The sequence below is a fragment of the Neodiprion virginianus genome, chromosome 6 (genome assembly GCF_021901495.1).
Source record: "Neodiprion virginianus isolate iyNeoVirg1 chromosome 6, iyNeoVirg1.1, whole genome shotgun sequence".
In the NCBI taxonomy this organism is placed as follows: Eukaryota; Metazoa; Arthropoda; class Insecta; order Hymenoptera; family Diprionidae; genus Neodiprion; species Neodiprion virginianus.
In genome coordinates this window covers 22,543,043-22,564,374 of record NC_060882.1, presented here as the reverse complement: position 1 = coordinate 22,564,374, position 21,332 = coordinate 22,543,043, and the positions used below count along the sequence as shown (strand labels likewise).

The 21,332-nt window shown below is 45.2% G+C and overlaps 1 long non-coding RNA gene across 1 annotated transcript in view; it reads right to left on the bottom strand.

Moving 5' to 3' along the window:
• Positions 1-3,365: 3,365 nt before the first annotated feature.
• The window catches only part of LOC124307034 (uncharacterized), a 33,941-nt gene continuing 15,974 nt past the window's right edge, over positions 3,366-21,332 (bottom strand). The window contains exons 2-4 of the long non-coding RNA XR_006908736.1: positions 4,660-4,970; positions 4,422-4,506; positions 3,366-4,348 (exon numbers count right to left, since the gene is read on the bottom strand). This is a non-coding gene — a long non-coding RNA (uncharacterized LOC124307034). The remainder of the gene's footprint in view (positions 4,349-4,421; positions 4,507-4,659; positions 4,971-21,332) is intronic.

The window sequence follows — 21,332 nt, the reverse complement described above, 5'->3', positions numbered from 1 at the left end:
CATACATGTACATAAATAATTGCCAAGAAATTAGAAACACTCACAACTTGTCGCAAATAGAGTAAAACGTAAGGTTAATAATATACAAATTACACAAGCGCACCATAAAACGTGGCAAGGTTAATCCTAGAGCAGTGATTGTATAAACTGAAGAAATATACATTTACATATACATGATATAAATTAATAGTCTAGAAAAGAGTATTTAGAGAGCTTATCTAATTCCGATCTTGTCACAATAGATCATTAGCATAATCAATATACGGTTAAAGCTGTATTAGCTACATTCACTATTAGAGATAATATTTTTTATCCATTTTTATAGTTATTTAATTTCTTGTACAACAATTTTTCAAATTTCACCGCAAAATGCCCAACGAGTTCTCGTAGTGCAAATACGAGTCCAATTACTTTACGGATGGCATTACATTGATTTTTGCCTTCTCGCGTCGAGTTATAAATACAGAGAAATCTCAATGAGACCTCATTTCTATAAGATTTATTGTAGTGCTATATTCGTAGCTGTACCTGTTATTCTATATTATATACTGTTCTAAATTTTAAACACACAGCACAACAATGGCTGAAAGCACAATGGCAAGAAGAGAGGAGCAATTCGCATCCTAATAAATCTTTTCTTCTTTATACGTAGCACAGCGATGTCACGTCGGAGGATATGTACTAGTGGATCACTAGGTGGGGCACAGAACTGAAACATAATTATGTTGAAAATCTTCAACATCTCTTACAGAAAGTAGGTACGTTGCCAGACCTTATGTACCAACAATGAATATTCATAGATGGTATATTCATAAATACTTACAAAAGTGAATTGAAATAATTTATTGTAAACATGACAAATTTGAAAACTTGTAGACGAAATATAATTACAATTGTCATTAAATATTATCAAACTGTTTTACTCACCGTGCACAAATCCTCGTTCACCTTGTTCTCCTCGTCTTCCTCGTCCTCCGCCTTGTCCATCTCCGACCACCTCCAACAACCACTGATAACCACCTCGGGTAATACCTTAAATAGTAATAAATATTTTCAGTATAAGAACACATCATAAATATTGTGTAAGGATTAATATAATTAAATAATTGATAGTAGAATAAACTTCACTAGCACATTTATAGCTACTGAATTTGTGCTTGCGCGAGAAATGAATTGAAATATTTTATTGTAAACATGACAAGTTTGAAATATTTTAGATGAAATATAATTACAATTGCCATCAAATATTATAAAAGTGTCTTACTCACCGAGCACAAATCCTCGTCCTCCTCGTCCACCTTGTTTTCCTCATCTTTATCGTCCTCCTCCTCGTCCACCTCCGACCACCGCCAACCGCCCCCAACAACCACCAATAACCACCAATAACCACCTCAGGTTATACCTTGAATAGTAATAAATATTTTTAGTATAAGAACTCAGCAAAAATATTATGTAAGGATTAATAGAATTAATTATCCGATTAATAATGTAATAAGTTTTATTAGCGCATTTATAGCTACTGAATATGTGCTTGCGCGAAAAATGAATTGAAATATTTTATTGTAAACGTGACAAGTTTGAAATATTTCAGATGAAATATAATTACAATTGTTATCAAATATTATAATGTTTTACTCACCGAGCACAAATCCTCGTCCTCCTCGTCCACCTTGTTCTCCTCCTCTTTCTCGTCCTCCTCCTCGTCCACCTCCAACCACCTCCAACAACCAAAAACAACCACTTCGGGGTATACCTCGAATACTAAGAAATATTTCCAGTATCAAAACACATCAAAAGTATTGTGTAAGGATTATTATAATTTCTGTATTGACACATTTTAACAAGGGGATTATGAGAAAATTATAAAAAATTGTAGAAATTTTATTAGCGCAATGAGAGCTACTGAATTTGAGCTTGCGCAAAAAAATGAATTGAAATAATTCATCGTAAACATGAAACAGGAACCACGGAGCGCTAGGTCGACGGTCACCACGTTAAGAACTTGGACAGCCAGAACTACGGAGTGCTTTTTCTGGACGTCAAGATCCATCAGGTGGACGACCTGAACAGCCCGAACTACGGAAAATTAGTCCTAAAGGTCAAAAGTCACCGGATCAAGGACCTGGATAGCCAGAACTACGGAGCCCTTGTCCTGGAAGTCGAGTTGCACCAAGAAGCGGACCCGGACCGCAGAATCCAGGAGGTAAAGAACACGGTACTCGAAATCTGCGGAGCGCGATTCTCAACCGTCCGCTCTACTGCGCGGTTGTTTCCAGACTGAGGAATTTTGGCGGTCGACGATTGCTATGGATCGATGACGTCGAGGGAAAAAAAATTTGGGTGACGTCATTTTGTGAACATCCGAGCATCCAAACATTGGTTTCGAACTTTAATACTATGTATGATGATGTATGATGTGATGTATGATGATGTATGATGTATGATGATATGATACGATGTATAATGATTTTAGTCTTCACATTTCATACAAGAAATATGCACCTTGTCTTTCCTGCCGAATCCAGACTCAAGCGGCCAGGCCCTTCGATAGTCAGCCGTTGACTAAAGATATATCCTTCAGTTAGCGGGTCAGCTAATAACGCTGTCGTTCTGCGACCGTTGGATGATAAAAAATTTCGCTCATACCTTTCAAATGTGTGTTAAAATACACTTCACGTTTCAAGCAGCTTTGTTTTTTCTCTCTCTATCATCTTTTCAGGTCTTTAAATCACTACACTGCGTTAAATACTATCTCATATACGGAGCATCCATTTCATCTCGATCAAAATCAGCGCATCCGTGATGTATTACAGTTACTCCGAATGTTTTTGTATACACTTATCGAAAAACAATTCTGCTTCCCTACCCAACGTAAATACTTCACTTGCGACCAGCTAAAACAGCGTTCCGATACTACGCCTACGAAAATTCAAGATCGCGCAAGCAAATGAAAAGTTGTTAGAATAATTATGAATAACAATGTTTCGGAATACATCGAGAGCGTGTCGAATAGAATCCCATTTCGAAATGAATAATTCTTTTATTTTCATATTATAGCCGATTATTGTAGATAATCTATTTTGTTTCCTGGAAAATTACAAAATTTATAGTATGCATCACGTATTAATCGTAAATGGTTTATATATATGAATATCGTACATGTACCGCATATACATACATACTTTATGGTCTGTGCATCATTATTACATCTATGATCTATGTATACATTCATCTCTCGGGTACCTATACTTTAATTGATTCACTGTTTTGCTACGAATTTTGGAAGAAATTTATTCTTATCATTAATTTCTTGCATCGCCGACAAGTCCGTAATTACACACATGCTAAGTACCGGCTTGGGCTTACCATTGCGAAGACTGTGTTACTCGGAAGGCGAATGCAGTCAGCATCACGTCGAAATCGGTAACTCTCTGATGTTCTGCAATAAGTTCTTAACTCTACCGATGGAACATCTCAGGGAGTGCAAGCGCACGACGAATTCGGTTGTCACACCAAAGCCCATTAGGGCAACTGTCTTTTTATTCTTTAGACAACGTAGGAGGTGTTCGGAGGTGGTTGGTGGTGATCGGAGGAGGTCGAGGAGGACGATGACGACAGGGCAGGGTGGACGACGAGGAGCATGAGGGGGGGACGAGGTGGTTGATGAGGACGAAGGTGGCCGGAGGTGGGAGGAGGTGATTAAAGGTGGTTGGTGGTGCTCGGAGGTAGTTGCGGTGGTCGGCGGTGGACGCGGTCACGCGTCTTCACACGGGGATGATCGAGCTGAGTGACATTTTCAAGTCGCAGTCAAGAAGTAGTCTCACGTACTCACTTCGTACCGACTCAATGTCATTGCTCCGGCAACCGGTCATCTATTCCTCTTAAACTTTACCTTATTTTTCTATCATCTCATGTTTCAATGCTTATTATAAAGTATCGTTTGACTGGATTTTTCTCACTCTCATTCAATTTGTTTCTTGATAGCGGTCTTAAACTTAGTCGTTTCAATGTTACAGGTTTGTATCTATCACAGGAAATTGAGACATCGCCATCGCATTTACCGATGGAAAGCATAATTACTCTTATCATTACACCCTAAGCTTTTTCAGAGCTTACTGAAAAGAGATACTGGAATGTAGATGGTTTAGCTTTTGCATGTTACCGACCGTCGATTGAGTAACGTTATCTTCTAACGAATGGCTTGCCAACAGCTACCCTCTCGACGCCTTTACCCTTCTTCATAGGGTAGGAATTTCATCCAAAGGCTCCCCTTCGAGTTGCTATCTCCGTAGTAGGACAAGTTTTGTTTTTCTCCAGCGATGTCGCTGCCACGGTCGTCGTGAGTATCCTTGAATTTAGAAGCACATATTTTAATGATGGTCCGTTCTTGGTTTATTACTGAACCATCAACTGATTCTTACCCATTGAAGGAATCTTAACCGCCAGCAAGAGCCTTAACTCCTCTAATACTTCGTGGTTAGAGCGTCGCATTGTTTCTCGTGTTATCTATAACGAATACAGTCGCAAGATACAGTTGGTTTATGTTAATGGTCGTCAATAATGACGAAATGAATAACGATTTGTCCTCTTAGCTGTTCAAAATACATCACGAAAAAAGACAGGAATTGAATAGCCTGCAAGTGAAATTGTTGACCTCACCTGGGTTTGTAAATGGTGTCGAATATGTTTCATCTCCTGGTGAATCCTGATACCCATTGAGCAACTTAGGGTCACGAAGCATGGTGTTTCCTGGGTAAGGTAAGCGCGTTCATATCGTCCGAAAGAGCTTGCTTACTCAGGCATTACATGTCGCTTGAAAATCATTGTCAAGAATAAGATTCCACGGCACCTTCAAGTTCTAGTTTGATTGACTCCATAGGATCCAACGTTAAGGAGATTCAAATCTCGAGCGCGTTGAGTGCAATCAATCAAATCCTCCAACTTCGTAGTCTCGCCTTCTTTCTGCACCCCTGCAACAAGATATCGGTCAAGGGTCAATTGGAGGCATTTAGCGGTCTAAATTCACCCTTATAAGTGGACACTGTCATCAGGGGGCCAGCATCCCCTCACGCGACCAGGATGGACCAGTTCCAGTCTACCAACAGGTTCATAACTAGGGTCCAGTTTCGAGTTTGGGTCCAGGCGAGGGCCTGGAGGTACGACGATAGAATATCGCCGGCATTGCAGGTTCCTGGCACGCGAATGGACCGGTCTCATCTTGTCTCATCTCTGCCTGCTCCCTGGACCCCAATTTGAACTCGGAAAATAGATCGTGCCCTGGATCAGGTGAAAACTGGTCCAATGGAAACGGGAGCGCAGAGATCAGAACAGGGGTCAGACCTCTGAACTGTATACCAAAGAATCAGCGTGACAGCAGTCGGCGGGTTAGTTTCGAGGGGTGGGAAGGCTCCAGCAGCAGGTGAGCGGCTGTTGTCATGTTTAATCGCACTGAATTCAGTTTTAGCCTGTTTCCCGACGGCGTTTTCTTTCTTAGAGTCGTTTCGACGATGGTTTTGATCGTGAACCAGTGGGGGTGAATAGGTTCTCCATACTTGTACAGGTTGGAACTAAGCGGGGTATAATGAAACCGAAAAGCAGGGGGGAAAAAGGTGATCAAAGAAAGGATTTGATTTTCGGTGCCCTCGAAGGTGGGTGTTTTCGATATTTTTATACCGTACCGGAAGAAACGTGACACGACACTCCCCACTTCCTTCGTCATCGCACTCTTAGAAAGTAGTGACGGACTCCTCGGAGAGGGAAAGGACACAAAGGGCACTCGATCAAAGCCCGCGAAAACAAAAGAGCGCCGTGCGTCTGTCACGTGAGACGCTGAATCCAGCCCATATTGGCCACTTCTTTCACGTGTCCGTCATCCGTTAAGGCCAGGTCTATACGCTATGGCGGGTATAAGTAAGGTAGGCAAGGCAAGGTACGTACGTATAAAGAGGATATTTGAAATAGAGGACATTTGCGGGCTGCGCTTTATCGAACCGTGCGGAACAGAACCGACTGTATAAGGGGTGTATTTGTTTTACTGCCTGGCTGCTAGCATTGGTTGAGAACGTGCTCGGCATTCCTGAACTAGAGCCACCCTTGTTACTCACTGGAAGCCCATCTTTGTCGTAAAAATTCTTAACTCCTGTAATGGCTGATTCCCCTTTTTGGCCAGAGATAACTCCATCCCAGATTTTCTCCTGGGACTTGGGAAAATTTCACCTTAAGCCCGAAACTTTCCCGCGTATTTTGAGACCTTGACGATCTAGATCGGACCCGCTGAAGGACAGTAAAAAATTCTCGAAGATTGGACGATCCGATGATCCTAATTTAGAGGCCGGATTCTACCCTCGCGGGTTTATGCCTTTCCAATACGGCCATTTTCAAGAGAGTTAACGCAGCCCAGCAAATCTCTTACCCTGTAAAGAGACCATATAACACGTGACTTCGGAGACAGCGCAAGACGGCCATGTTTGTTACAAGCAACAAAAGCAGATCTGGACCCTTGGACTTTGGCTATACCTCCATTTAATATCCGGAATCGGCAGGAAATTTGATAAAATTGGAAATATCCTTTTTCTTCTTTCTTTATCTCTTTCGTGCCCGCATAGTATGGGGTGTGAAATTCACTGTGAGATTCGATTGGTCGATGGGCCAGGCGAAGATTTCCGGTCGGAAGGCCATTAGGAAATCGGTTTGTTTTAAATTTCGACACCCACCAGAGGTTATTTCCCGATTTCCACCTACTTTCCCAGCGGGCATTTGACCCAAGGCATTTCCGATTTGTTTTTCCGCTTTTATTTTTTATTTTTTTTTTCTCTCCCTACTTTTCTCAATCATTCGCGTGGACGAGGCTGCAAAGAGTTTCGATGGCTGAACGAAATCGAATGTTTACGAACAAGTCGAGCGCGTCGACGGAGTCTGCGTGACTCGATCTATCGAATTACCGTTGAGGCGCGTGTCAAGGGTGAGTGAAATATACCAAATTTGTTGAATCGGACGTACGGTTCTAAATTTCTCACCCTAGGAACAGTTGCAAATTTTTTTTCAGCTCCGATCGAGCGGTCATTATTATTTCAATAATCGCGCAAGCTCTGTTGCGCAGCTAAATGAAAACACAATTTTTATTGCACGATTGAGATGATCCGACGCAGCAGAAATGATTCGTAAAACCAGCCCACCTCGTCCAGTGGCTGCGAATTTCGAGCGTGATACGGGTTTCGCAATACAGTCGACGAGGCATCGAATCGCGCAGGTCACCGATACAGTTTCAAATATTCCCGAGCAAACTAGGATATACCTATATCGGCATCTTATATCCGGCCACTATCTGGAGATCAGGGGACAGAATTTATAGCATCCTTGCAGAAGGGGGATGAGACCCTTAGTCTATGTTTTCTGCAGGGAAAGTCGGAAGTCAAGTCGAACCCTGGCCGGGACTAGCCGACTCACATACGTCTTGCTAAGAGACTGTGAAAGTTTGGTCACTCCAGCCGGGGGAAAAAAAATTCCCAAAAATCATCAACCACTCGTATCACGTCGGCAGGGGTCTCGAAAGAACGGCAAGCAGCCCGTCTCGTTCCCCGAAAAATTTAATCTCTCAAATCAGCGCGTGGTGGGCGTGGATGATTTTCGAAAACCCGGCCGAACCAATAGGACCTCGTTATTGGGTAGATTTACTTGGTCGCGTGGGTCCCTCCATTTTCCGAATGGACTTCTGACCCTGCCGCCCTCCACCCTCCGAACCCCCGACCGCCACTACTCGGGGATGCTTTTTATTAGACTCCACTAGGTACGGCCGGCCCGCGTATGTACATTCGTGTGGGGTATATCTACACATATTTACACATCGACGTGTCTGTACAGTGGCCATGTTTGGCCGCCACGCCGCGCCGTGCGAGAAGAAGGGATGCTGGAGGAACTGCCCCATCCGCTAAATTAACTGCGTTAGACGGGGCTCTGCATTTTTTATGCTCCGTTCAACTGACTCCCTTCACCCTCCGACGGCCAGCCATTTTACGTTCATATATCGAACGTCTCGCATTTTTGGGTAACGTTCGGCATTTCATCATTTCGACTCTTGACTCGAGCTGGTCGCGGGCAGGCAGTCCATTAGACGAATGACGGTGCTCGGAAGAGAAATTACAAATATTCATGTATGTTATCAATCGTGGCTTCAGCTGCTTTCCATATCATATCTCGCAGACGATGCGGCGAATTTTTATAAAGTTTTGAGCTGGAGATGGGCGCTTCGGACGAGAGTTTAATCGAACTGGGAGCTGCTCTTGTGTCTCGTTCACCTACACAGGTGCCTGACCGTGTGGCAATGGCGACTGTAGTGGCCCGGCTCTTTGTCTCTCGAGTTTTCTTAAAGAGGACAATACGATGCGTCGTCGTCCATCGGGCTCGGGGAGTGCCGAGATGGTATTGACTGCGCACAGAAAGAGGGATGAAAGGGGTTATTGTTCAGCCTGCAGGGAGACAAAGTTTCGCGTCGCCAAAAAATAGCCGGATAAACCGTCAAGGTGCGTGATTAAATCGTGTGCCGCCCGAAGCACGCGGCAATCGTACCTCCGCGAGGTCTTGACAGATTGTGCATAAAAGGTCTGGGGGAGAAAGTAAAATAGAATCTCAGAAAGATAGTACGGACGGTACGGAATTCTCTGGCGAACAATGGGCGAGTCATATACCCGGGATTGGTATAAATTATCGAGTGACGATAACCGTCTGAATAGGTGATCACGTAAAACTGATTTTGGATTTCGCCCATTCCAAGTGCGATCTTACTTGAAATTGAGTATAGTCCAAGTCTTGCTCGGGAGAACCACCACTAATCTAATTCCCAAGATCCCGAGATGTCCTCGGGAACAGTGCTGAACCGGGAGAGAGCGCGCGCGCGAGAGAGAGAGAACGAGAGAGAGGGAGAGAGAGAGAAAGTGAAAGAGAGGGAGAGAGCGCGGGGAAAGGGGAGAGAGCGTAGTGGCGCGCGGCATGATATCGCCTATGCAAATAGCCCACGGACTCGAACCGGTTGGGATCAGGACTGCGCGTTATACGGAGTGCATGTCCTGTCTGTCTGTACTCCGTTCGTCCGACTCTGCACAGGAGTTTTGATCAGGGATGAAAGATAATGGAGAAAAAAATTGTACACCAATTTTATTTATCGTCGAAGAACCGGAGGGGTTTGTTTTACTCCAGCTGTAAAGTGCACGGGCTCAAATTAACTAATTGACTGCAGGGCAGCTGAACCGTCTATCATGTATGCCTGTAGCCTGTCGGTCTGTCTCGCGAGCAACGGTCCACCTCTAAAAGGATTAATTGCAAAGTTGACAAAACTCTCTTCCCCGCACCACCGTGCCACTCGCTCTTCTCGTCAAAGAAAACGAAGTTTGTTGATGCTCGATGGAGCCGGTTTTGCACTTTGCAAATGACAATGCCCCGCCGCGGAGCCAAATTTGTACATTATAGAATGTTGATGTATCAGTGAAAATCATACACAGTACTTGTGTCATATAGTTCAACAATTCAAAAATAGAACTTGAGATGATTTTTCGTATGATTTGTAAAGTCTGGCTAATTCTCTATTCTCCAGTGATACATAAGCTGTTAAAAAAAAGTGCCAATACGCGGGGGAGGCTCGTCTCAGAACCGGTGCGCTCACCCACAGCCCGGCTCGTCTGCTCCGCGTATATGTATATTTATATAATATATATGTACGTATGTATGTACATGAGATTTACATATATACGCCAGTATACACGGATATACATAGACGTATACGAACCTCCACAGTTGCCGCACAGAAGTTAGCTACATTAGGACTGCGGAGACGAGGGTAGACGTTTGAGGTCAGTTCGGGGCGTTTTTTCAACCCCTGGACGGAGTCGCTCAATACCCGGCAACCCTTGGACTGACCAATGCCCTGCCGGCGACCCCCACTACCCAACGCCGCTGACCAGACCAGCGATTGGTCGAAAATCTCCCGAGGGATATTCTATCCTGCTAGGATCCACGCCGGGATCCCGAGGCTCGCTAACTAACCAAGGAGATTACTCACTGGGTGTTTCGGAAGTCGAGCCTCGACCCACCGAGCGATCGGCTAATGAGTCGTTTACAGGAATTCGTAGAGTTGAAAAACCGATCGGTGGTCACTCCTTTGTTCTCCAAGCTCATTGCCAGCGATCAGCGAGGAAAGTTCGAGGGACGTTACGACTGTGACAGGGTTGCGCGCGTATTTGGGCGCGAATAAAACGGCGATTTTCCAGACACCCGGTAGGCGGGACGGTGCGGTTGAGGGCGTAAGAGCTCTCGGAATAATACCGTTCGCTTCTCTCATTTTGCGAAGGTTCTCTGACCAAGCACCTAAGCTCGAAGGTCTCGCCGAGCGAAAATTTGATCTCACCGCACGTTGGCGTGGTAATAGATGCAATACACGATACGCCGTTCACCTCCGTGTGTACGTGTAATGCCAGCAGGAAATTCTGGACTGCTCGTGAAGGTTGAGGAATTAAAACTGTTCCCTAGGCACGCGTCGTTCAGGGTTGAAATTAAATTCCCACTAATTTGGACTAATTTCAGAATGCTATTAGGGACTGGCCACATCTACGCATCTCATATCCCGAGACGGGAAGGGTACGAATTCTACCAGCGAGACGAGGACGAGGTCTGAGTGTGTTTGGCTGAGTGCGTAGTTGAAGCGGGTCTTCTGAGAATGAGGGAAATGTGGTCTTGCAAGAAAGCAGCGGACGGGAAATGAAAGATATGAGGAAAGAAGTAAATATATTTGGGAGGAAAAAAAATTTGTGCAATTTTCCTGATCTCTTCGCTGGTTATTTTCCTGTGGCGATCCTTATTCCTTTTCCGAGTAGACAGGAGCCTCTCCTGGGACTGGGATCAAAGCAAGAATTATCAGGGTTCGAGGCTCGGTCCGGGATTTGGTCCCGCAGGAGACTTACCACATGTAAATAAGGACGCAGCCTCTGCACAGCCTCCGTAGCCCTATCTTCGGTAAATAACACTCTTCCGATAGTGACAAAATAACCCCGCGAACCTCCTGCCTACCCTCGTCCTGGATTTCCTTGCCCTGCCGTTGCACCCTCTCTTCCCCCTTCAACATCACACCCACCTACTTCTATCAACTATTCCCTGAATCTCTGCACACCCATCGATACTACGTTGTATGTGCCGCTGCTTCGCTTCCGTTCTGCACCGCCGGATTGTACTGGCCGTGATTACAGTTTCCGATACCGGTAAACTAGCGAGTCTGGCAACTTGTCCGTATTGTGTAGCTGATCTTTGATCTGTGATCGGGAAAGGGTGCACTTTTTTTTAAACACAGTTGAATTAGAAAATGTGCTTTGTTCAACCAACGAATGAAACCTTCCGCCGAGGTGGAAGTTCACGACTATCGGTAAGGTTAAAGTTTCTCCAAACATACCTGAGCTTTGTAATTCGGGGTGGAAGTGAGCTCGGCTTCCGTGAGAGATAAATAATGTCGATTTTCATCCAACTCGTATCCCTTGATCTTGGTTGATATTTGAGCGAGAAATTCCTGTCGGAGGGACCCTCAGGAGAGAAAAAGAGAGAGAAGGAAAGAAAAGGAGGTTGGACTTGTAATAGGAACACGAAGGGGCTCCAAAATGGCCAATATCAGCCCCATATTTGTACGAGGCCCTTTGGACAAACAGAAATATATGTCCGCGCAAGATGTTTTCCACCCTCGTACTCGAGGCGTTTCTTTTTTAAACGGTCGAAACAGTTGCGGCCACGAATCGATGGTAACTACGTCGGCCGGACTGCGGTACAGTCGTGGAAAAACGGAGTTCCATTTTCCCGGCCAGTTGTTCCTCCGGTCTTGGGGGTGGAACGGCGGCGCCGGTGGTCGAGAAGGAAAAATGCACGTATATTATACATGTATGTAGATACATATGTATACACATGTATATATATTTACATCGGCCGAATCAAGGGCAGGGATCTTCGTTTTGACTGGTGGATTCGTGAAAACGAACCACCCGATGTGGAGATAAAAATTCGCAAAGATCCGCAACTCTGGCCGGGGTTAGTTTTTCTCGAGGGTTGTACCGTGTTAGGATGCGCAGGGCGCCCTGGTCTTTTGCATATATTTTGAAACGTATAGCTCCCATCGCACCGAATATGCTGCCCGGCGAAAAAATACTTCAAATAAAAATGCGCTTTTCCTTCTTGCTCTTCTTATTCCTCATTCTTATTCCCAACCCCATACTTTAACCCGCGCCTCATAGATCCCTTCTTGATATAGAATAACTAAAAAATGAATAACGAATGAAATATGTAATCCGTGTTATGCGTCGGCTACGAGTATGTTCTTCCATTCTGGTGTTTGGAGAAAATTTACATCTACGCAACAATTGTTCCAAATATAATTCAAACTTTTTACCCGAAGTCCGCAGGATCGATGGTTACATACATTCGATACGTATTCTTCGCTCTGCATCTGCCCGCTGTACCGTGTCATTATATTATACATTATTCAACTAATTTTGACCCGATTTAAGGAACAATGGACGGGGTCTGCGGCCTATATACGGCTAGGTGCATCTGCTGCGCGTTTGATAAGATTCCTCGGTCAATTTTAGCTGACGACGGTCGTTAATTAACCAGAAGGCTGTGACTGCTGTCTAATAAGGGTCGGACAGACGGTGAGATGAAAAATTGATAGCGTTATCTCCGAATGTGAATTCCACGAGGTTATAAGCTGCGGCCGCGAATTCCTCGATGACGTCACCGCATGAAATAGGTACGTATACGTAACAACGCGTATGTATCATACGTATACAAAGAACAGCGAGGCAAAAAGGGGAGTCGAGACTTTTATTGGTCTTGACTTGGCGCCCCTAACGTTTTCCGTTTGTTCCGCAGATTTTCATACGTTTTCATCCATCCGGAAAATTAGAATGTTATTCGCCCAAGGTATATATGGCTCGTACCTAATATGAGTATAAGATACGCATACGTACGTATAAATATGAATTTCTCAAGAGGCTTGTAGTGCCCGTGTTCTTCGTATAAGGGCGCGTATACGCGACCTGAGAATCGCGAGACATGTCTCTATCCGCACACAAGTGACACGTTGGGTCAGTATCGGTGTACCCGTATTCTGTTTTCCGTCAAAGGTATATCGTTATTGGAAACTTATATACCTATCGAAGACAATACATGTATGCCTGAAGAAATTGTGTTCTCTTTTCGATGGGGTAAAAAGTATGCGCGAAGAATAAAATGAAAATCAGGATGCTCGGAATCGCTTGCAAATATTAAAAAATCAGAAGGACAAAAAATAGGAGTTTTAGATTAATCACGAAACAGTAGAAAAACAGTATAGAGGGCTGGCAAATAAAAGAGAGAAAAAAAAAAATGATAAAAAATGGCGTAGATCGGGAAACAGAAAGCGTAGCTCTTTTTCGGTCGGGCGGTACTCCGGAATAACAAATAGTGGCTACATTTATTCGCGAGCGACCATTATCCGCGTCCCACCCGCTCGACGGTGCAGGTCGTGGTAACGGCGATAGTTGTGGCGGCGGGAGCGTCCGGGGGCGAAGAGAAAAACATAAAAAGCATATTCCGAGGAGGTCCTGCCGGGACGCTGGGGTGGACCAAGCCAGTAATACATCAAACTGGATCGATAACCTACAGACTTCGCTCCCTCACCCACACCGTGCACGCATCACGTTTTATTTTCATGCATATAACAAGAAAAACGAAGTCAGATATAAAGGTGGAAGATATTGTTAAGATGAAAAAAACTTCCACCCAGTTCTTGCGTAAGATAGCGATTAGATTCTATCAAATACAGCCGTCCCAAGTGGGCTGCGTAGTTTTTCTTTCTGTTTTTTTTTTCTTGAGTTCGCCTGACCATCCCTCGTTTAATTCGGATATCAGATGCAGGTTGTAGATTTTTTAACCTCCAGGATTATAATTAGTAAAAAATTTGTGTGGGTTTAATTTTACCGCACGTTAAGCGAGTAGAATTTTCATCATTTCATTCCCCCCCCCCCCCCCCCCCCCGCTCCTATTTTCCACCGGCCGACAAAGTGGATAATGATTAAGCCGCGTTAGAACGGTCTGAGCGATATTTTTCCTCGCGCCTTTATCTTCTCCTCCTCACTTATATATTTGAGGCGAAATCGGGCGAAGGAACGAGTTTGGAAGGAGCGTTAGTCGCGGTCCCAAAGGTGACGTGCCTCGGGTAGGCAGGAGAGTAATTGAAGGGTCGAATCAACCCTTAGTACGTGCTAAAACTTGCGAATCTCGATTACCGTCGGTGGCCGCGAGTGTCTCTTCTGCAGGCGGTGTTATACGGTGACTTGTGACGTCACGCGGTGCGTGAAAATCCCGGCTAGGCGGCTCTCCGTGGGCCTTCTATATCACACGTTTAGACGCGCACACATCCGCAGGGAAACGCGTACCTGTCTACTATGTTTTCCACGCTGTTCCTGAACTTTTCGCCCCCGGGTTCACCGGCCCTTACAGTCCCCGTCCTCGATTCACTGATAACTTATGGCGTGTAATTGCGAGGCGAAACTACCGCGACGCTCATAGTCGGTTCAGCTACGGGGTGGAGAGTCCCATTGGGTCTGAACCCTGATTGGCCGAGCTCGAAACGCTTTATTTCTGACCACCCCAAAACCGTACGGTCCAAGTTACCCGGCGATCGAATAATGGCGGCAACCTTTCTTCGTTCCGCACCAAAATACCAGCGACATTACAACTATTTTGGAAAAGTACCGAAGCTGAAAAGGAGCTGTTGGATGAAACGGGAATCTAGAAATAATAACAAATTTACTGCCATGGTCACTGCTATTAATATTCCGCTGTTTTTTTCTTTTTTAAACCTTATTTATTCTCTCCTACCGAAAAATTTTGTTGCAGATGATCGGATAACTAGTCAAGCAATCAAATTCAGCCTCAGTTGTGTAAAAATTAAAATGTTTCCATTTTTGTCTCGTTTGATAAATTTCCGCATCCCACAAGAATTCCACCTCAACTTAGACTAAAACTGCGAGCAAAAATTTAAGAGCACGAACAATCGAATCACTGATACCATTTTCCCCTCACTTGACAAGAGCCGCGACAATGATGCGCGTGACTTTGAAAACGAGGTAAAACACCGGAAATTAGTAACGAAAAGGGGATGAAAATTAACACCGTTAATACCGAGCCCGGCCAGTAGCACGAAACGTAGCTAAATATAACTATAAAACTCTCTTACCCGATGTTCAGCGTGCGATGTCTGGCCCAAAACTGGCGCCCTTCGACCCCGTGTGCAAAGGGGTTGAACGGAGCCGTGACTCTGCCGTGTATCAGGTCCTGCACCAGGTAGGGCCCCTGTCTCCAGCTTCAATCCTGGGGCTGTCAGTAGCCGAGGCTTAGCGGTTAAAAGTTGCACCCCAACGAACGGAACATCACGAAACAAAAAGGCGCCATAAGGTTCAAAGTTATACGAGATAAAGAAGCAAAGAGGGAGAAGCGAAATGAGGAAATTGAGATAAATTGTTTTCAGGTTTTCGGTGAGATTGCCAGTTTTTAAGCCTACTCAATGTTGAAGATAGTGTAGATAAACGTGCGTTAGACGATGAGGTTAAGCAGGCTGGCTGGCCAAGAATGGATACTTTTCAATAACTCGTTACGAGAGAGTCGTACGTTGAGTGTGTGTTGAATTATCGTATTCGTAAGTTACGAATTAGATCTCTAAAAATACGTAAACGTAGGATACTGAGATTTCGCATATATGCTTGAATATTGTTGATCCGTTTTGAATTCTCAGAACTTTTTTTCACCTCTTATTAGGAAAACTTTTTTTCATCGAGGTGCCATAGTGAATATTTATTTTCACAACAGTGTACCGATATTGATTACGATCCAAAAATGGTAATATTGAATTGCCCGTTAGAAAGAAAAAAGAAAATCTTTTTTAGTGACGTCATGCAAAATGGTCTTCTGAACAAAATGAGCCATCGTAAAGTGGGATCGAACGAACCTACCGGAACAATTTGTAAATGAAGCACCGATCAAGCTTTTTTTACAGTTTGAGTATTTTCTATTTTTGCGCTTTCAATATGATCCTTGTAGCTTACAAATATAATAATTTTAATAAATATTCCGTGTGGTGTCGATTTTTAACCATAATAAAAATCCTTAATCGTTCGGCATAAAATATAAGGTTTCGAATCCATGCCGTTGGATGTCTTGCTACTTTTTTCTTCCAAGACGAAGTTATTATAGAACAAGCGTGCCAGAACGCGGCGGTTTCGGATGTTTGTTGTTCGCAGTTTCACCTAGTCGTCGTAGATGCGGGATCTAGGTTGAGTTCGAGACGAATACCTACCGGCTGAGGAATAAAACTCGTCTTCGTGTATATGTAAAACCGATTGGAAAGAAATTTCAACCCTGGCGATTGCCTCGCGCGATAGCATTGGCGCGTGGGTGGGTTGGATGGATATAATACAGGGATAGGAAAGGGGGGCTGGTATTTCGCGCCATTGGGCATAGGTCAAGCGAAAGCCAATCCGGCCAAACTTTTAGATATATGATAAAAATTGAGTGGGGGGGTCCCTGGTAGGCTGCGGGATGCGAGGGGGCGAATTCCTTGCGTCCCTTAAATCCCGGGATATATATAATACGTCGGTATGAGGACGCGAAGCACCGGGCGGAAACGGGCGAGTCACTGTCCCTCGATTTGAAAACTGCCGACGAGAGAAAAATAAGGAAATCCGAAAGAGAGAAGAGCGCCGCGAATTCCTCGCCGAATCCGGGGCGCAAAACGCGAGTCAAAAAATTTCTCTCCACGTAAATTTTCACGGAAATCACTCTCGGAAGTTCGATATTGCGTTCGAGGGCGTTTCGGAAATCTCCAACGGTCTCGAGGATGCTCATTCTCTGAGGAAAGCCGTACATGTGTCCGTTCGATAGCTTATCGAAATTTAATTTTATGCCTGGCCTAATCTCCGGCGAAGGTTCTTCCGCACCGGCTTGATTTCAGCTGTCTAGTGTAGGCGGGCTGGTAGAAGACGCGACGAGAACCGCCGAGCTACCCAGAGAGGAGAAAAAATAAATGAAAAATCTCAAAGCATACCGTACACGTATAGGCATGGATGTCCTTATATCGAAAGCACAGAGGAGAATACATCCGCTGCAGGGTAAGTTACCGCGGTAAGAAATTTCCTTTGCAAGCTGGGAAAGATATTTTCGAAAAGTCTTCTAAAGCCCGCGAAATCCGCGCCGCGTATATGATATCCCCACGGGTTGGAAAATATTTGTCATCACCCTCCGTGTTTCTCTCAGCCGTACAATTTCTGCTCGAAAAATTTCAGGGAAAAAACTAACGAACGGAACCTTGCGAAGCCTCCTGTTTCGAAGTCCTATCAGGCAGGAGCAAGTTTGGTCAAGATCGATGAATCCTCGGGTGGTTCTTGGCGGCCCAACGAGCCTCCTGGGCTGTGATCTTCCGAGAGTTCGGAGGGTGGCTCAGCCTCCCTTTGTCAGTCGGCTGGGGAAATTGGTCAACACATAAGCGGCCGGAATATTTCCATTTTTGTATTTGTTTGAAATTTTAATGTGGCCACGAACGACCGAGGCTGGGGATCTCTGTAAACTGCCGGCCATTACCTTCGATTCGGAAATAAATTGCACCCCATAAACAGGGTGGTCCATAAGAATACATATGGCCAGCTTAGCAGACCGCTTGAAAAATGTAGCAGTCGTGGGTATTGATCAAATTTCACACCCTCCATGATGCGGAGTCTATATCTATACCAGATAGGTATACGTACACAGGCTACCTATTTCTCTCAAAATCGGTTTCCCGATCTCTGTACTTCCGAACCTCACGGACGTGTGTTACTTATTACCAATTTGCGAGCTCTGCTCTCCTTGCATTTCCGCTTGTCCATCGGTATTTCCTTTTTCTAGCGATAATTATCTGTCACTCAAAAATGGTATCTATGTATTTATTTTTTGATGCTCGGATTGCGATTTTGGGAAACAAATTCATTTCGGTACGTATCTACGTATCAGATTAACAATTTGGGTGAAAATAAAATTTATTCAGTGTGATCGGTTCAAAATTCGATCAGCGTGAATAAATTTTCCGACAAGTTTATATTCAATCGAATTGATCTTCTCCGTGTGAGCTTCTTCGTATACGACCGTAAAACTTTAAAAAAAACAAAAAAAAAAACTGGTAATTCTCAACTCAGAAAAATGAATTTATTTTGTAATTCGATGTGTAAGTGAATAAACGTAATTTCTTCGAATCGCTTGCCTGGGTTCTACTCTTTGCATATAAGTGTCGATGTTGGATCGTCGATACTCGCATGATGAAATACAGAACAACGACGAAGAAAAACGAGAAAAAAGAAGCTGCTAAATGTGGGCGAACGAAAACAGCGAGGCTCTCTCAGCGAAGGGCGTCTGGTTAATTCACGCGTAGTGGCGAGTTCTTCGAGGCAGGGGTCGCGTGGTTGGAGGGAGGGGTCGTGGGGGTGAAACGAGGGCAGGGGGGGAAGGTTAGTTCTGTCCCGAGCACCCGGGCAGCGGTGGTTTTAAGATGGCGACTGGCTGGCGTAGATAAGGCCGATACTCCCTCAGTGTCCAAGGGACCGCGGACAAATGGGCCGTCAGAAGAGGCGTAAATCAAAGACAGGTCGAAATTCGCGTTGTCCCAGTCCGCCGCTTAAAGCGCAGCAGCGCAACGCCTCTAGGGAGGCTTCGGATAAAAAGGTATCGCGGCGACCTGGAGGGTCCTAATTTCGATGGAAAACGGTGAACGAACGTGCATTTATACCTGCGCTCGAAAATTAGACTCCCGGATCCTCACGGCGTCGCAACCCTTTGAGCCCTTCGGATCGTTGCGGGGTAAAACTCGAGCGGGCTAGAGTTACCAGTTCCAGGTAGCCGGAGACCGTTACGTGTAAAATCTGTTCGATATTTTAAATATTTGAATTAACCCCTTGCGGATAGCGAGTATCCGTATACCTGAGGACCTTCGAGGCTTGCAGAGGTATACCTACGCGCCACCGTCTATTATTTCCCTCTTTTGCATCTGGCGGGCTCGGATATAATGTTTCCCCGCGTTAAATAAGGCTCTATGTAAAATTATGTTAATGGATTATCCCTCGGCTCTTGCGCAACCGACGGACCCGTGCGGCTGCGGGACCGGGGCCCTAGGGCCCAGGTACGAATCCTTTGAACTCGGTTAACGAAATAGGTCGACGACGAGTCGGGATGCGCATGCTACGACAGATGGGGTTAAAATTCAGAAGAGGATTACAAGCGGTCTATCGATCGCGGGGTGCGTTACGCGCGTTCGACGATTTCCTCGCTGGCGTGGCTCTCCGCATCGGCGCCGCCGATTCCACGAGACCCGTTGGAGCGGTGAAAATTATCGGAGCTAAATTAAAATTGGAAATTAAAACGGGACCGGGCGAGCAGCGGCCTCTCGTATCTACGGGGTGGCGAACGGCCACCGCAAAGAGGGAGATTTCGAGTGGAGGCACCCCGGATATCCTCGCCCCCGAATGAAATTTCGAACTCGAACGAACTCTACGCGGTTCGGAATCTCGAGGGCTCTTCAACGCGGCCGAACGCCTCGGAAATTATCCGAAATCTTGGCGGCTCTGCGAAATGGTTCTTGTAACTGATCCGAATCTCAATTGGACGTCAGACCCCGGTCTGAGGAGGGGAGGTTTTTTTTTTTGGGTCAGTGCGTTCTGGAGGATCACGTCGCGCCGCGGGAAATTATTTCAAGGACACCTTTTTTCCTCGCCCGCAGATAACATCGCGCTTCGAATGTATATTGTACATGTACCTTGGGTATACTTGAACGAATTCAGATCGTAATCGGCGATTACAAACGCATACCGTGCCGTCTAAACACGCGCGCCTATGCCTGGGTATATGTATGTATATACTAGGCGATATTTGTTTCGGTAAAAAGTCATCCGCGGTCCAAGTTCCCTCTAAGTCGACTTAGGTTGTTGGTGCTAAAATCGCGATGGCGGATGGTGTGGGAGCTAAAAACAACACGCGTTGACTTCGGGTCGAGTTCGCGGATCCCACAGGTACCCAATTATCCGTGCCTCTAAACTCTTAGAGAAATACTACACAGTTGCGTGCTCTACTTTACACACCTGTATGCGTGTCTGCCCGTCTAGTCTGGGCGTAGTGTGCGTATATATGGACTAATTACACTGAGTGTCCCGGCGTCCTTGAGAGGCCGCAACGAAAGGTCGGATGCCAGAGTTGATAGGAGAACGAGATTTCAACGGTTGATATGATCGCGTGAAATGAAAGGTGGGGGGGGGGGGGGGGGGGGGGTGAGAGGTAAAGAAACCTTAATAATAGGTACGATACTCGAACAAGTGCAAAGGGTGAATCAGATATCGTTATTTGCTGTATATTACATGCGCTTTTTGCCGCAGGCAATTTCTGTACATGTAACCCGCGCACCCGTAGTTTCGTCCTTTTATTTTGGTGTCGGTTTTCACGTTTTTTCACCCAAAACTACCCCAGAGTTATTGTGAGCTCGACACGTTGTGTAGTCGTTTTTTTTCTCTACTTTTTTTTTTTGTCAAAAGCGCGTAATCCACCCCATGGGGTGGATCAAACATTTCGACTTCATCGGGCGAAAGCAGGTTGACACTGCAGCTACACCCGGAAACTCAGCAGGTACGCTAAAACCGATTTGACGCGATTTGGGGAAAAATTTAAGGGTATCAGGTGCGCGACTCCCCATCAACGCGCCTCTCGGCACAGCACCGGCGACGAACACACCGGGGATTTTCTCTCATCTCGCAAATTTCCAACTTTTCACTATTTTTTATTCGTTTTGTATTATTTTTTTTTCTCCCAGTCGTAAATCACGCAACAAGTAAAACAACATTCTTCAGAGTTCTTATACAAAAAAGAGAGCAGAGCTTAGAACAAAAGTAGGTACTCACTCGTCGCGCTATAAACGACGTCGAATATGTAACAGGCGTCCACCAGGCCTGCAGTAGTTTCACATGCCGGTGAGAGTCATTTCTCTCAAGCCAATTAGTCCGTTGAAATAGTTAATTAAAGAACAGTTATACGTCGAGAAGGAGGAAGGGGGGGGAGCCAGGTGTTGAAAGTGTGAATTGGTTCCGCTTTTCATTCAGGAAATTGGAAATGGCGTCATCTGGTCCAACCCTTTGGCTCGTTGGGGAGATGGCGTCAACGTCATGAACGCTTCCATCCAACCATCCATCCATCCACCTTCCTTTCCCAGCGGGGTAGAAATAAATTAAATTAATTTTTCCTGCAACGGGCGAAGCGATGCT